We start from the raw sequence: 13,750 nt of genomic DNA, 5'->3' as shown, positions 1-13,750 counted from the left end.
CTAAAATTCGAGATTACAGTATTTGATTTGTTTAAGTCTTTGGTAATTAGGTTTTTTCTGCATTTTTGAAGAAGTTTGGTTTTGTTTTTAATTTGGGGAATGTTAAACACAGAGGAAGAAGAAGAACAAAAAAAAATGGGGTCCATGGCCTTGTGACCTGAAAGGTTACTTGTTGTAGTAGGTAAAAAATTGGCTCGGTTCATTAGAAGATAAATGAGGTAATAGTTTAGATTTTCTCAGTTAAACTTTAGCATGGATTAATATGAGAAGGAGAGGTATAGTTTGTATTATTCCCATGAAATAACTTTTTTTTTTTTAAATGAACACAAATAACCAGCATTATACTACCATTCAATGACTCCATAATATAGTACCAGTAGATTTTTACTTTTTCATAGTGGAGTAAAAGAAGTGCATAATTCATCCAATTTATCTACTTGTTGATGGATGATGAAGTTTGACTCGGTAATTGACCTTCACTATCATGTATTGGTATTTGGTAAGTATTGACCTTCTTAGGCCCTCGCTCCAAATTGAATGACAAGTGGACCAAATTGAATTTGAATGATCAAATTGTTCATCAAGTTTATTTTTGAATTAGAAAGGACAACAATTGACTGAGACACCTAACATGGAAAAGGACAACAAATGACCGGAACGGAGGGAGTAGATCAGAAAATCCAAATTATGAACAAAACGATTTTCATTTATCATAAAACATATTAACTAGAAATATAAACAAGTGATTTTTTTTGTGAATAAGTGAATTTAACATCATATATTTATCACTATCATCACATATAATTACTTCAAACCCAATTTGCAATCTCATCCCAACTCGTGCATGTGATTTTGATTAAGGTCTATGTGCCTGTGATTTTTAAACAAAAATTAAATCTCTTTTGAGTATTTTTGGAAATTTATTTAAATTAATTTATATGCATTCTCACTACAAGAAAAAAGCCTATTTGCAACGGACCAATCCGTTGCGAAATAACCCTAATCCGTTGCTTATATACAGTTTGCAACGGATATCCGTTGCAAACTGGGACGTATATTATTTGCAACGAATTATCCGTTGCTTAAATGAGGTCCACGTGGCACCTGTTTGGTCAATTATGAGACGGATTTCCGTTGCAAAAAAAATGTTTTCCGTTGCATAGTAGAGGGAAAAGTCAACAAATTGACTTTTTAAATTAATGGATAGCCGTCACAAAACCTGTAATTTCCGTTGCAAACACAAATGCATTGACTTTTTTAATTAATGGATAGCTGTCACAAAACCTGTAATTTCCGTTGCAAACACAAATGGGAGATTCAAGCATTCCTACATCCATTTTCCTCCATTTCGTTACGATATCAAACCATTAAACAATAAACTTTAAAGAAGCCAACAATATAGAAACTTGGAATTGTTCATTTAGCAAATTTAAAAGAGTTGTAGGGTAATATCCGTATAAGACCCTTTAAATTTAAGGATTATAACGTAAATTTAATATGTGAAACATGGTCATAAACGAAAAACAATGAACAATGATATAGCACAAGAATTAACCTTCGGTCCTAGTGCAATTCGGCAATGAGAGATCAAGGTAGACCTCCTCCTAATTGTTGCACCCAAGATCGTCTGAGAAATGCCCTTGTGCTAGAATGAATCCTCTAATTGCCTTGCAATATAGAGAGGATTATTTTGTGAGTTTTGCTTAGATGAGAGATCTAGGTTTCAGAGAAAAATAATCTCCAAAACCCTAGTTTTTTTACAAATGAAATGCTTAGGTTAACAAAAGAGAGAGAGCCTCTCTTTTGTTCTTATGATTCGGCCAAACCGAGTCCAAGGGGAGGAAATGGGCTTTCATTTCCTCTTCATCTTAACCCGTAGTCCGACATGTAATTCGCTAAGTGTATATGACGCGGTTTCATTATAAACTGTCATCGGTTATCGGTTATTAAAGCATCAACTAATAACACGGATTAGTTGAATTATTAATACATGTCCGACAAAGACAATATCGTATAATTATATTCAATATACATTTAATTAAATATAAAACGCTTATATTCAATTTACGAATTAACTGCTTAATTCGCCTTAGCCATTATTATTTAATCCGTATTAAATAAAATATCTCAACATCACATTTTGACTAATTATTAGTCAAATAACTCAGACTAACTGGTTAGTCAAATTTGGCATCTACATGACTGTATTTTTATACCGTCACATCTCTCAAACGTATCCTATAGGTGGGACTTTTAGGGACCAGTTGATCACCGCCATCTGTATGACAATAACGTCAAACTTATCTAGCAAGCCAACCGTTATTTATAAACGTGGATCAACTGATTATAATACAAAAGTATACCCTTTGATCCTTTTAGAGATTTATAAGTCCTTGCACTAACTGTAAAGGACACCCTAACAAGCTCCCACTTGTCCGTACAAGTGTATGTGCAATGACGTTATCCGCACTAACTGGAGGACACCACCTCCAACAAACTCCCACTTGTCCGTACAAGTGTATGTGCGATAACCGATTCTCATATTCATTTAAAATTTCTCCCACTCAATGTAAAACAATTTGCAGATCCGGATCCGCAAAGGTCGTATTTTACAATCGATCTGTATCTAGAGTGGTTTCCCCGACTAGAGAGTAACTTAACTGATAAAACGAATTCGTATTCGAGCATGGCCATGCATTTCAGTTACAGCTCCTCGAGTGGCCCTGAGAAATATCGAGTACCTGATAAAGGCTGAATATTTCCTTCAACTCGAACTCCTTCCGATCTAAGCACAGCATGAAATGACCCAGAAACAATCTACTTGGCCCCCTGTTACGGATGACCGTGAGAAAGAAAAATAATCTCCAAAACCCTAGTTTTTTTACAAATGAAATGCTTAGGTTAACAAAAGAGAGAGAGCCTCTCTTTTGTTCTTATGATTCGGCCAAACCGAGTCCAAGGGGAGGAAATGGGCTTTCATTTCCTCTTCATCTTAACCCGTAGTCCGACATGTAATTCGCTAAGTGTATATGACGCGGTTTCATTATAAACTGTCATCGGTTATCGGTTATTAAAGCATCAACTAATAACACGGATTAGTTGAATTATTAATACATGTCCGACAAAGACAATATCGTATAATTATATTCAATATACATTTAATTAAATATAAAACGCTTATATTCAATTTACGAATTAACTGCTTAATTCGCCTTAGCCATTATTAAAAAAAATCTGCCGTGATGAGCAATGGCTGCCGTGACAAAAATTTAAAGAAAAATCCATCGATTCAAAATTCGTTTGATGAAAATCACATAGAAAAATTTACGTGGCCTCGCTCTGATACCACTTGTAGGGTAATATCCGTATAAGACCCTTTAAATTTAAGGATTATAACGTAAATTTAATATGTGAAACATGGTCATAAACGAAAAACAATGAACAATGATATAGCACAAGAATTAACCTTCGGTCCTAGTGCAATTCGGCAATGAGAGATCAAGGTAGACCTCCTCCTAATTGTTGCACCCAAGATCGTCTAAGAAATGCCCTTGTGCTAGAATGAATCCTCTAATTGCCTTGCAATATAGAGAGGATTATTTTGTGAGTTTTGCTTAGATGAGAGATCTAGGTTTCAGAGAAAAATAATCTCCAAAACCCTAGTTTTTTTACAAATGAAATGCTTAGGTTAACAAAAGAGAGAGAGCCTCTCTTTTGTTCTTATGATTCGGCCAAACCGAGTCCAAGGGGAGGAAATGGGCTTTCATTTCCTCTTCATCTTAACCCGTAGTCCGACATGTAATTCGCTAAGTGTATATGACGCGGTTTCATTATAAACTGTCATCGGTTATCGGTTATTAAAGCATCAACTAATAACACGGATTAGTTGAATTATTAATACATGTCCGACAAAGACAATATCGTATAATTATATTCAATATACATTTAATTAAATATAAAACGCTTATATTCAATTTACGAATTAACTGCTTAATTCGCCTTAGCCATTATTATTTAATCCGTATTAAATAAAATATCTCAACATCACATTTTGACTAATTATTAGTCAAATAACTCAGACTAACTGGTTAGTCAAATTTGGTATCTACATGACTGTATTTTCATACCGTCACATCTCTCAAACGTATCCTATAGGTGTGACTTTTAGGGACCAGTTGATCACCGCCATCTGTATGACAATAACGTCAAACTTATCTAGCAAGCCAACCGTTATTGATAAACGTGGATCAACTGATTATAATACAAAAGTATACCCTTTGATCCTTTTAGAGATTTATAAGTCCTTGCACTAACTGTAAAGGACACCAGCCCCAACAAGAGTACATACATTGAAAACATCCTCAAAAAAAATCCATACGTAATTTGCTAAGCAATTTCGTTGTCTAGCTATTATGGAGTAATCTAGCTAATTAGTTGGGATTGATGTCGAGTTGCCACTTCCACCATCATCATTGAAGTCGTCTCGATTTTGGAACTGGTTGCTATCACAATTTGGGTCAAAGTCAGACCCAAACTTTGCTTGTAGAAACACCTCCATTCTTTGTACTTTGTCTTCGAGCACTTTGTTGCGGAGCTCAGTTTCAACATTCTTGCTCACAAGTCGAGGTAGTATTCCGGGCGAATAATCCTGGTCGATATTGTTGGATTCTCTACTTCCAGTAGCCGAGCGTTCAAAGTAATGCTTGCGTGCGGCTCCAGTACCAAAAACTAACCCCTTCTTATTAAAGCCGCATTTTTCAAGGTAGATTTTATCTTTATTGATATCCGTTTCACCTTGAGATTGAAGGGCACTAATTTCTGCCTCAATAGATACCTGGAACATAACGGATAACTGAATCAGTTAAAACAATCCAACCTCATCATGGACAAATATCAATTAGTTCAAAAATAATTATACCTTTCTAATTTTTTTTCAAAATCCGAACCTTCAGAATAAGAAATCTGATTGTGTTTCAAAATAAACATCATTGACAGCGAAAGCATTTAACTCGTCAAGAGTAACTATACCGAAAAAATATATATAGCATATTAATTGTAAATGACAAATTAACACAAGTGCCAAAATATGTGACCCAAGAATTACATGTAGTAGCAAACTTGATCCAGGATTAGCAAATACTCCGTACTACAATAATGTAATACTTGTAGTAAGTAGATGAATTAGGACAAAGGCCTAAGTTCAATTCCATGAACAACAAGACTGTTCTTAGAATGAAGTCGCTCAATCTCCTGAAGAATCATTTCCAAGGCCACCCTTTGGCCTTTGATCTCCAACCAGAACACGTAATCAAGCCTAGCAGTACTAATGTCCAGTCCTTATTCTGAAGGCGGGGCTCTATATGCTCTAGGTTTAATGAACACTAATCATAGGGAGGGCATCAAACCATTTGGTTACTCGTGGGTCTCCTACTTTAACCTGATCAGAAATTTATGGCATCTGCAAGATGTCCCTGGCTGCTGAACATGCTGAACATGTACAGCACAGGGTAGCCTGACCTTCGACTACTCAAATGGTCATATCTCGAGTTGTAGATTATAACTTAAGGTGATTCTTGTTTGAGGTGATACCTAAATCAATTAGCTTTGTTTTGATGTATGGTTCACACATTGGTTCGACCTGAGCAGAAAAATACGAAGCCTTAAAGTTCCTATTGTAACATGGCATATTGCTTAACTTTCATAATGCTAAGGCAAATGACCTGATTGGCATTTGTGTGCAACGAGGACATTTGTATCCTCTTAAATGTCTTAAATGGCATGTCCAAGGATGTAAACTGGTCCCTAAATGATTCTAAGGATGGGGGAGGCATAACAGAGCTAAAGAAGACCATCTACAGATTATAATATGCAGCTACAAGTCTTTCATATCTTTACATTTTACTTGTTCTTTAAACTAGAAAATCCTTCACAAACAAGCCTCGTATTCTCCCTGTGTTGCCCTTTGTTTAATTTCGTTTATATAAGAATTTGTTTGTCATATTGCTCTTGTGTTTAAACCACTCAAAATCATCGTAATTGCATAATTGTATGCTCCACAAACCACAAACTTAAATCTCATTATAGCATATAACCTCCAAATCGATTGATGATTTTAAGAAACAAAATGGTCACTCATATCGGCTTAACTACTCAAATAGCAACAAAATGGTTCACAAAGATTCAATTTTAAGAAACAAAATGGTCACTCATATCGGTATGAAATGAATATCTAAATGGACAACATATTACTGAAATTGATAGTATAGAAAAGCAATAGACAAAACTTATAGATGCTATATGTCGATAAGTAGTAAGGCGCACCTTTAATGTTGTAGCTATTACTCGATGCGTCGAGAGCAGCGAAATGGAGGGCAGAGGCGTCGTGAGCAAAGAGGAGGGAACAAAGACAGAGTAAACCCTGGTGTTGATTGCGAGAGGCGATTGAAATTTCGCGGTTGCTGAATTGAGGGGATAGGGACTGATCAGGGATCGTGGGATTTTGGGGATTAGGGTATGTGAAGAGGCGACCGCCAAATAATAGTCAGCATAAAAAGATAGTTTATGTGATAAGCAAAGTCTTTTTTTATATGTCTATTAATGTCTATTGTAACTAAAACCGCCACAAAATTTATATGGTGGCGGTTTTGATAAAGAAGCGTTGTTATTTATCATTATCTTTAGTGTCATTATTAATGTCGGTTGGATGAATAACCCGCGCATGATGGTTTATTGGGAATTGTAGGAGTTTAACCAATATGCAACGGATAGGCATTACAAAATCCGTTGCATAAATTAACCAGCTTTAAATTTATTAGGCGGGTAAATAGATATGACGCATATCCGTTGCAAATTTTCATTAAGCCGTTACATAATTTAATATCCGTTGCAAAGTTTCATTTAGCCGTTGCATAATTTAATATCCGTTGCAAATATAATAATATCTGTTGCAAGTAATACTTAGCAACGGCTTATACAGTTCGTTGCAATTAGTCCGTTGCAAATCAGCCTTTTTCTTGTAGTGTCTTAATTTTATAAAGTGGGTTTGTGTTATTATGCCATGTATTTTAGGGATGAAGAAATTGGAAGATGAAGATATCAATATATATATATATATATATATATATATATATATATATATATGTATATATATATATATATATATGTATATATATATATATATATATATATATATATTATATATATATATGTATATATATATACATATATATATATATATAGAGAGAGAGAGAGAGAGAGAGAGAGATTGGATTTGGTGATTTTGGTTCTTATGGTGAGTTGTGAGTTGGGTGAATCTCAGCCATTAGATTAAATTATAGATGAGTGGCCAAGATTAATCTTAGTTGTCATATAAAAGCATTGTTATTTAGTTTATTTTCTCTTTTTTTTTTCTTTTTTTCTCTCTCTCTCTCTTGTTTCTGCCATTTACTCTCTAACTGTTTCCCTCTCTAATTAATACTCCATATTACTGCAAAACCGTTTATATAATCATTATCAACTGCAAGCGTTCCTCTCTCTTCTATTATTCTTTTGTTATTCTTCTTCAACTGTTCGTCTCCTTCGTGTTTTCTCTCGTTTTCTCTTCGCCGTTCATCATTTTTCTTCCGATTGAAGGTAATTTCATGACATTTTCCTCTTTTATTTTGTTATTTTGTTTTATTTCATGCTTTTGTATGCCTTTTTATTCGTTTTTCCAGTTTAATTATCGCTAGGTTTACTTAATCGAGTACTTTAATGTCGTTATTGTGTTTATGCAGTTTCTTCATTGTAATATTATGCTGCATTTTTGAGTTTCTGATTTTTCCTGAACTGATTTGCATGTTCTTAGTCGTTTCTGCAGTTTTCTATTGTTTTGAAGTGATTTGCATGTTCTATGTGACGAGTTGTGTTGAGAACTTTACTATTGATCTCTACGCACTTTACTTTTTGTGTTATTCCGCTGTTATTCTATCACTTAGTTTGTTGTCAAGTTATTTGTCATGTTTTAATTGTTTAATGTGTTTTTCTAGGGTTTTTGTGTTTGTTCGTGTTGTCTTCACTTTTCAAGATTTCATTATTCATTTGTTATACTTTGGTCCTATGGTGTCATTGCAGCGTTACTCTTCATGTCATTGTAGTGTTTTTCCTGTGTTTAATTTTCTGTTATTCTTTTTGTGTTATTCTGCTGTTATTCTAGTGGTTTTGTTTGTTTGTAGGTTTCAGCATCACTAATGGACTTAGTTTGTGAGGGATGGACAATAAATATAGTGAATGAAGATAAATTGTTATTTGCTAGAGAGTTCGCTACTGAAAAGAAAAATAAATTGGGTTGGTTATTGGAAGATAAGAGTGATAAGTGCTTTGAAGTTAATGTACGAGTTCGTCGTCGTAATCAATCAATGTCGGCAGTTTTAAATAGCCAAAACCTAATGGAAAGAGTATTCGATCATGTAGAGACTACTTTGGACAAGAGCAATATGTGTCTTGTTTGTAAGAAATGGTCACAAATGTTCCTATTTCATAAAAGTGCGCCCGGTGTTCACGTCGAATATATGAAAGTCCTAACAACAAGTCACAGTGAAGGTTTTAAAATTTTGTCAAGGGGCTCGAAAGTAGTTTCCAAACGATGCAAGTGCTACATGCTTGCAAGTGAGCCAGCAAAGGCGGTGTTGCATGTTTGCCGTTATATACACGATCGTGACTCTATCCTTGATGCACCTGTATCTGAACGGATCAGGCTAATTCACGAGTACTTTGAAACACTCGGGGACTATCCTGCTGCTTATGATCTTGCTTAAGAATTGTATTATAAGTCAGTCGATGTTGTTGACGTTGACTGACTTTTTACGTTATGTCCTGTATTTTCGGAAGTACATTTTGGTTCTTTCTCGGAAAGAATATATTTTGGGTATTATGTAATTTGAAACTGTCTCTGGTTGTAATTTAGTACGTTATTTTGTTTTATGAAGGCTTATGTAGGTCGTATGTAATTTTGAAACTGTCTTTGACTCTTTATTCAAAGAGGCTTTCTTTTGGATTCCCTTTGTGTTTTTGTTTACACTTCCGTGTTGTTCTTTTTTGTGTTTTTTCTCAACGTATTATAACTAGTTTTATTATTAGTTTGACTAATTGTTAGTGTTCTCATATTCTCACTGCTATTACGATTTCTCTCATTCTGGCGTCATTATTAAAAAATTCCAGCTGAATACCTATTTATCATTGAAAGTGATCCTTATCTTTATTTTCTGGATAGTACAGCTGAAAATGAAGTTAAAAATCAAATCCGCCACTTCATCAAAGTCTACTCAACCGTCATCATCAAATTCTCCGGCTCCGTCTCCATCCAAATCCCCTGTCACATCTCCATCAAAGAGCACTGCTTCTCAGAGAAGGAGTACTCGTAGTCAAGAAATATGTACAACCGAACCACCCACTAAAAAAACCAAACGAAAGGTCGAGACCCAACTTGCGAAGTTGTCGTCTAGTCCACCAAAGACTAGTAGTAAGTTGGCTGGCAAAGTTAAGCATGAGAAGGGAATTGTGGTAAGTAGCAACCAACCTCAGTGGAGTTGCTTTGAGAAATAACCCAAAGTGTATGTACTATCGTTATTCTACTTTTATTTTCTTTGTTATTTTGCTATTAATATGTTACTTTTCGTGTTATTTTTTGATGCTCTCCTGTTATTTTGCTATTATTCTCGCTTTGCTTATGTTATCTTAAATGTTTTAATGCATTGTATATTTTTTCCCCTTTGTGTGCCAGTCTTAGATCCATTTGTTAGTCAGCTTTTCCGCTTTTTTCTTTTCGAGTTATTGAAGCCCTCACCGAGGAGCGGGAGGAGGAACATTTAGGGAAATGGGATTCAGGGGTTTACTTGAGTTGAAGCTTTCTTCCCTCCCCCATACCATGTTCCGGGAGATTATATATGCGTTTAGGACTGGGAAGTATTTTGAAATATCTGAAATGGAGAAGTTCGAGTTGACTGCAGATGATGTGCACGATGTGTTTGGTTTACCAAATTCTGGTCCAAATTTGGATTTGGTTATTACTGGGGTTCCTGGTTCTGCAGACGCTGATGGAGAAGCTTTGAAGCGTGCTTGGCGTGAGAAGTATGGTATTGCCAACAACAAAAGTGGGATACCACTTAACAAAGTTCAGGAGACCGTGCTAGAGTCTTTGGTTGCGGATGATGAGTTTAAGAAGACTTTTGTTCTGTTTGCTATGTCGTGTTTCGTTGCTCCTGTGTCGGGTTATGTGGTTGATCTTAGACTTCTAAGCGCTGTGGAAGATGTTTCTAGGATCAAGGAATTTAATTGGTGTCAGTTTGTCTTCTCAGACTTGGTGACTTCTGTGCGTGAAACCCTTAACGGGAGGAAAAATATTCGTTGTTGTGTAGTGCTGTTGGCTATCACCTATTTTCACCGTTATTTCTTTAGCGGTGATCAGGTGAATAATGAGCTACCGCTCATTAAACATTGGGATTTTAAGTCTTTCGGTGAGAGGTTGCGCGTGAGGCGGTGGCCGGTGCTCTGGGCACCGGGAGCGTTCGACGTTGCTTTCCCATTGTCTCGTCCAAACATCGTTGGCTCTAGTCAACATAGTCAACGTCGATGTCTTGTGCTGGATCTACCTGATGATATTCTTACGGATGAGCAAGTACAATCCGCAGCGGTCGACGTAAGCACCTGTTTGATTGTTTTTAAACAAATCATTCTAAAATGTTATTCTGTTATTGTCTTTAAGCATTAGTTGTCCTACTGCTATTATGTTACAATTATTCCACTGTTATTCCTCGGTTTTCCTACTGTCATTCCACTGTTATTCTAATTTTCATTACAATTGTTACTCCACTGTTATTCTACTGTTATTCTACTACTACTCCACTGTTATTTATTCTGCTGTTAGTGTACTGTTATTCCTTTGTTATTTTATTACTGCACTGTTATTCTACTATTAATCCACTGTTATCTATTTTTCTCTTAGTGTACTATTATTCCTCTGTTATTCTACTATTATTGTACTGTTATTATGTTTTGAAATTCAGTTTTAAGTAAAATTTTGGGATTTTATCTTGACAGGATGTTCATCAACTTATACTGCTTAATGAGAGGGACTCTCAGATTTTATGCCGCCGATACTTGGAACGGGCGAACTTATAAAGTCGAAGATGATGAAGAAGAACCAAAGAGGCTATACGTCAAGCACCTGCTTGCTAAGTTGCCCACCAAGTAACCCGACGAGCCGCTAAAGAAAGCACAACCGAACAAAAAAAAGTTGGTTGTGAAGGGTCCGAGAATTTGGTTGCCACCCCATCTTTCTTCACGGATCAAGTTATCCGTGACGAACGGGTAAAGCATGTATTGGCTATGCAAGCGGCAAATAAATCGCGATCAACTGTTCTCAAGAACCACTTCCAAAAAGCTAGACATGAAGATGTCATCATTGAACCCCCATCATTTAATCTGTTTTCTCAATTTTATGAGGAGTGTGTCGGGCTTTTGGATGTGCAGCCGTCTATAGCTGAAAAGAAGGGTGTTGAACATAGTCCCGTCATTCAACAAAGTGCAAAGGTGGGGACTCCACAATTGTCACCACTCGGTTTAGATTCTATTACGACGGATATCCGTGGCCGACATTGGTTTCGTTATGGAGAGCCAGATGATGTCGGTGAGAAAGTAGTTGATGTTGGGGACATTACCATTGACGTGGAGGATGTTAACAATGATGTGGAGGACGTTAACATTTAAGTTGAAGACTATCTTGTTGACAATCCGCCAGAGGACGTGCCTAATACTGTTGAGTGTACACCGGTAGAGGTTCAAGCAACTCAAATTCCAAATACTGATGCTTCTTTACCTGAGACGGAGGTGACGGATACCGGTGCTGACATTCCATTGCGTAATGACACTCAACATTCCACTCAAATTGGCAGTGAAGCATTTGTGACTGCAGAAGAGGAAGTAGCGGATGTGGTGATGTCTTGTCATGCAGACTTGTTGCTTGGGGCTGCGTCTGAGATAGATAAATCTGATAAACAGGATTCTGAGGTTGTGTTGGAGGCTGGTACTGTTGTTGGTGAGGCTGTCCGAGAGGACAATGGCATTGCTGGGTTGAATGTTCCTAATATCGGTACAAGTTATTTGCTGCACTCTGTTGCACATGAGGAGCTACTGTTGTCTTTTGTGCCTCAGAATTTCGGATGCACCTATGATTGTGGTCCTGTGGATCCTCAGCTAGTTGTCCTGTCAAAATAAATGATAACTATGGGACATGTTTTCAACCCAATGTTATCCAAGCGGAAAGAGGTTGCAGACTACTGCTTCTTGAATGATCATAACATTTCGCAAGGGTAAGAGCTCGTTTTTATTGTAAAAAATTTCTGCTTTCTGTTTAATATATTATACTGCTTTTTGTTCTTCAAAAATATATTTATGTGACTCTTATTTTTCCTGTTTATTAGGTTTTGAAGGGAGAATCTTGTCACTTGGGGTGCGAACAATTACCTGAATCGAGAGGATATGTAATCGATGGTTCCAGATACAATGATAATGCTTGGTGTTGTGGACTGGTGGTCCCTCTTTCTTAATGATACTTGTATAAGAGGAAGTCCAAGTCAACTTTTCTTTGGGATGGGTGCAACGGTTAGTTATTCTATCTTATCGTTTCTTTTACTTTATTTTTCATTTTTCCATCACGTTTCAACTCTTTTCTCCACTTTTTGTTTAGAATCCATTGGGGCGAATTTGTACGCCGTCGAAACATGAGAAGGCTTCCAGGAGTGATTTATGTGCGGAAGTCATATTGTCATTTACTATGTTTATCAATAACAACAAGAGAGAGTATGATCTTAATTCTGATATGGTATGTTTTCTGTACTTGTGTGTATTCTACTATTATTCTACTGTTACTCTACTATTAGTCTGCTATTATTCTGCCGTGTTTCTGCTTTTTTTAAAAAACCACATAATTAGTAACAATTTTTTTGGCCAAATATTTTTCCAGATTTTCATCCCAATTCTTTTGTATGAGCACTTCAGCTGTTTGTGCATCAACTTCAATGCGAAAAGGGTTGAATATCTTGATAATGTATTTCAAGAGGCGATGTTTTTTGCTGATGATCAACAGGCGTGTGTACGTTTGGTGTATTGTCAAACTGCTGTAAGTCATTTATTGTGCCTAATTTACTCTTGGTGTTTAGCCTAGTTTGTTTAAGTATTGTTAGTAATTATGTTTTCTTTTTCCTTGCTTTTTTGAAGGTGAGCTTGATGTCTGATTTCCTGGTCAACAAAGGAGTTGCCCGAGGTGGGGAGGTTAAAGATTATAAAATTGTCAACGTCCCTTTTACCTGGCAAACCGCTGCGATTGAAAATTTGGACTGCGGTGTATATACGATGTTGCACATGCTCTTTTACCGTGGAATTGTTTTTGATTGTGACTTGGGTAATTCTGATTCAAGAGCGCTTTATCGCGCTGAGATCGTTGCCTTGTTGGTGTTGTTTGATATGAACGAGTCCAAGAAAGATGTGTTGAAAACTTTGGAGGACTTGAACAAGACGAGAAATGAAACCCTGAGTGTGCTTGAAGAGAAACGGCGTATTGAGGATGCGGAAGCGAGAGTTTCTCAAAGCGGTGAGAAACGTCGTGGTTCTGGTAGGGTGAAAACTGTTGGTAAGAAGGTTAAGACGACGCAGCCTGTTGTCGAGCCCGTCGCTTCTCCTACTGTCATTGATAGCACTGAATTCTCTACAAACA

Source organism: Silene latifolia, chromosome X, assembly GCF_048544455.1.
Source record: "Silene latifolia isolate original U9 population chromosome X, ASM4854445v1, whole genome shotgun sequence".
Taxonomy (NCBI): Eukaryota; Viridiplantae; Streptophyta; class Magnoliopsida; order Caryophyllales; family Caryophyllaceae; genus Silene; species Silene latifolia.
This window is presented reverse-complemented; position numbering follows the sequence as displayed.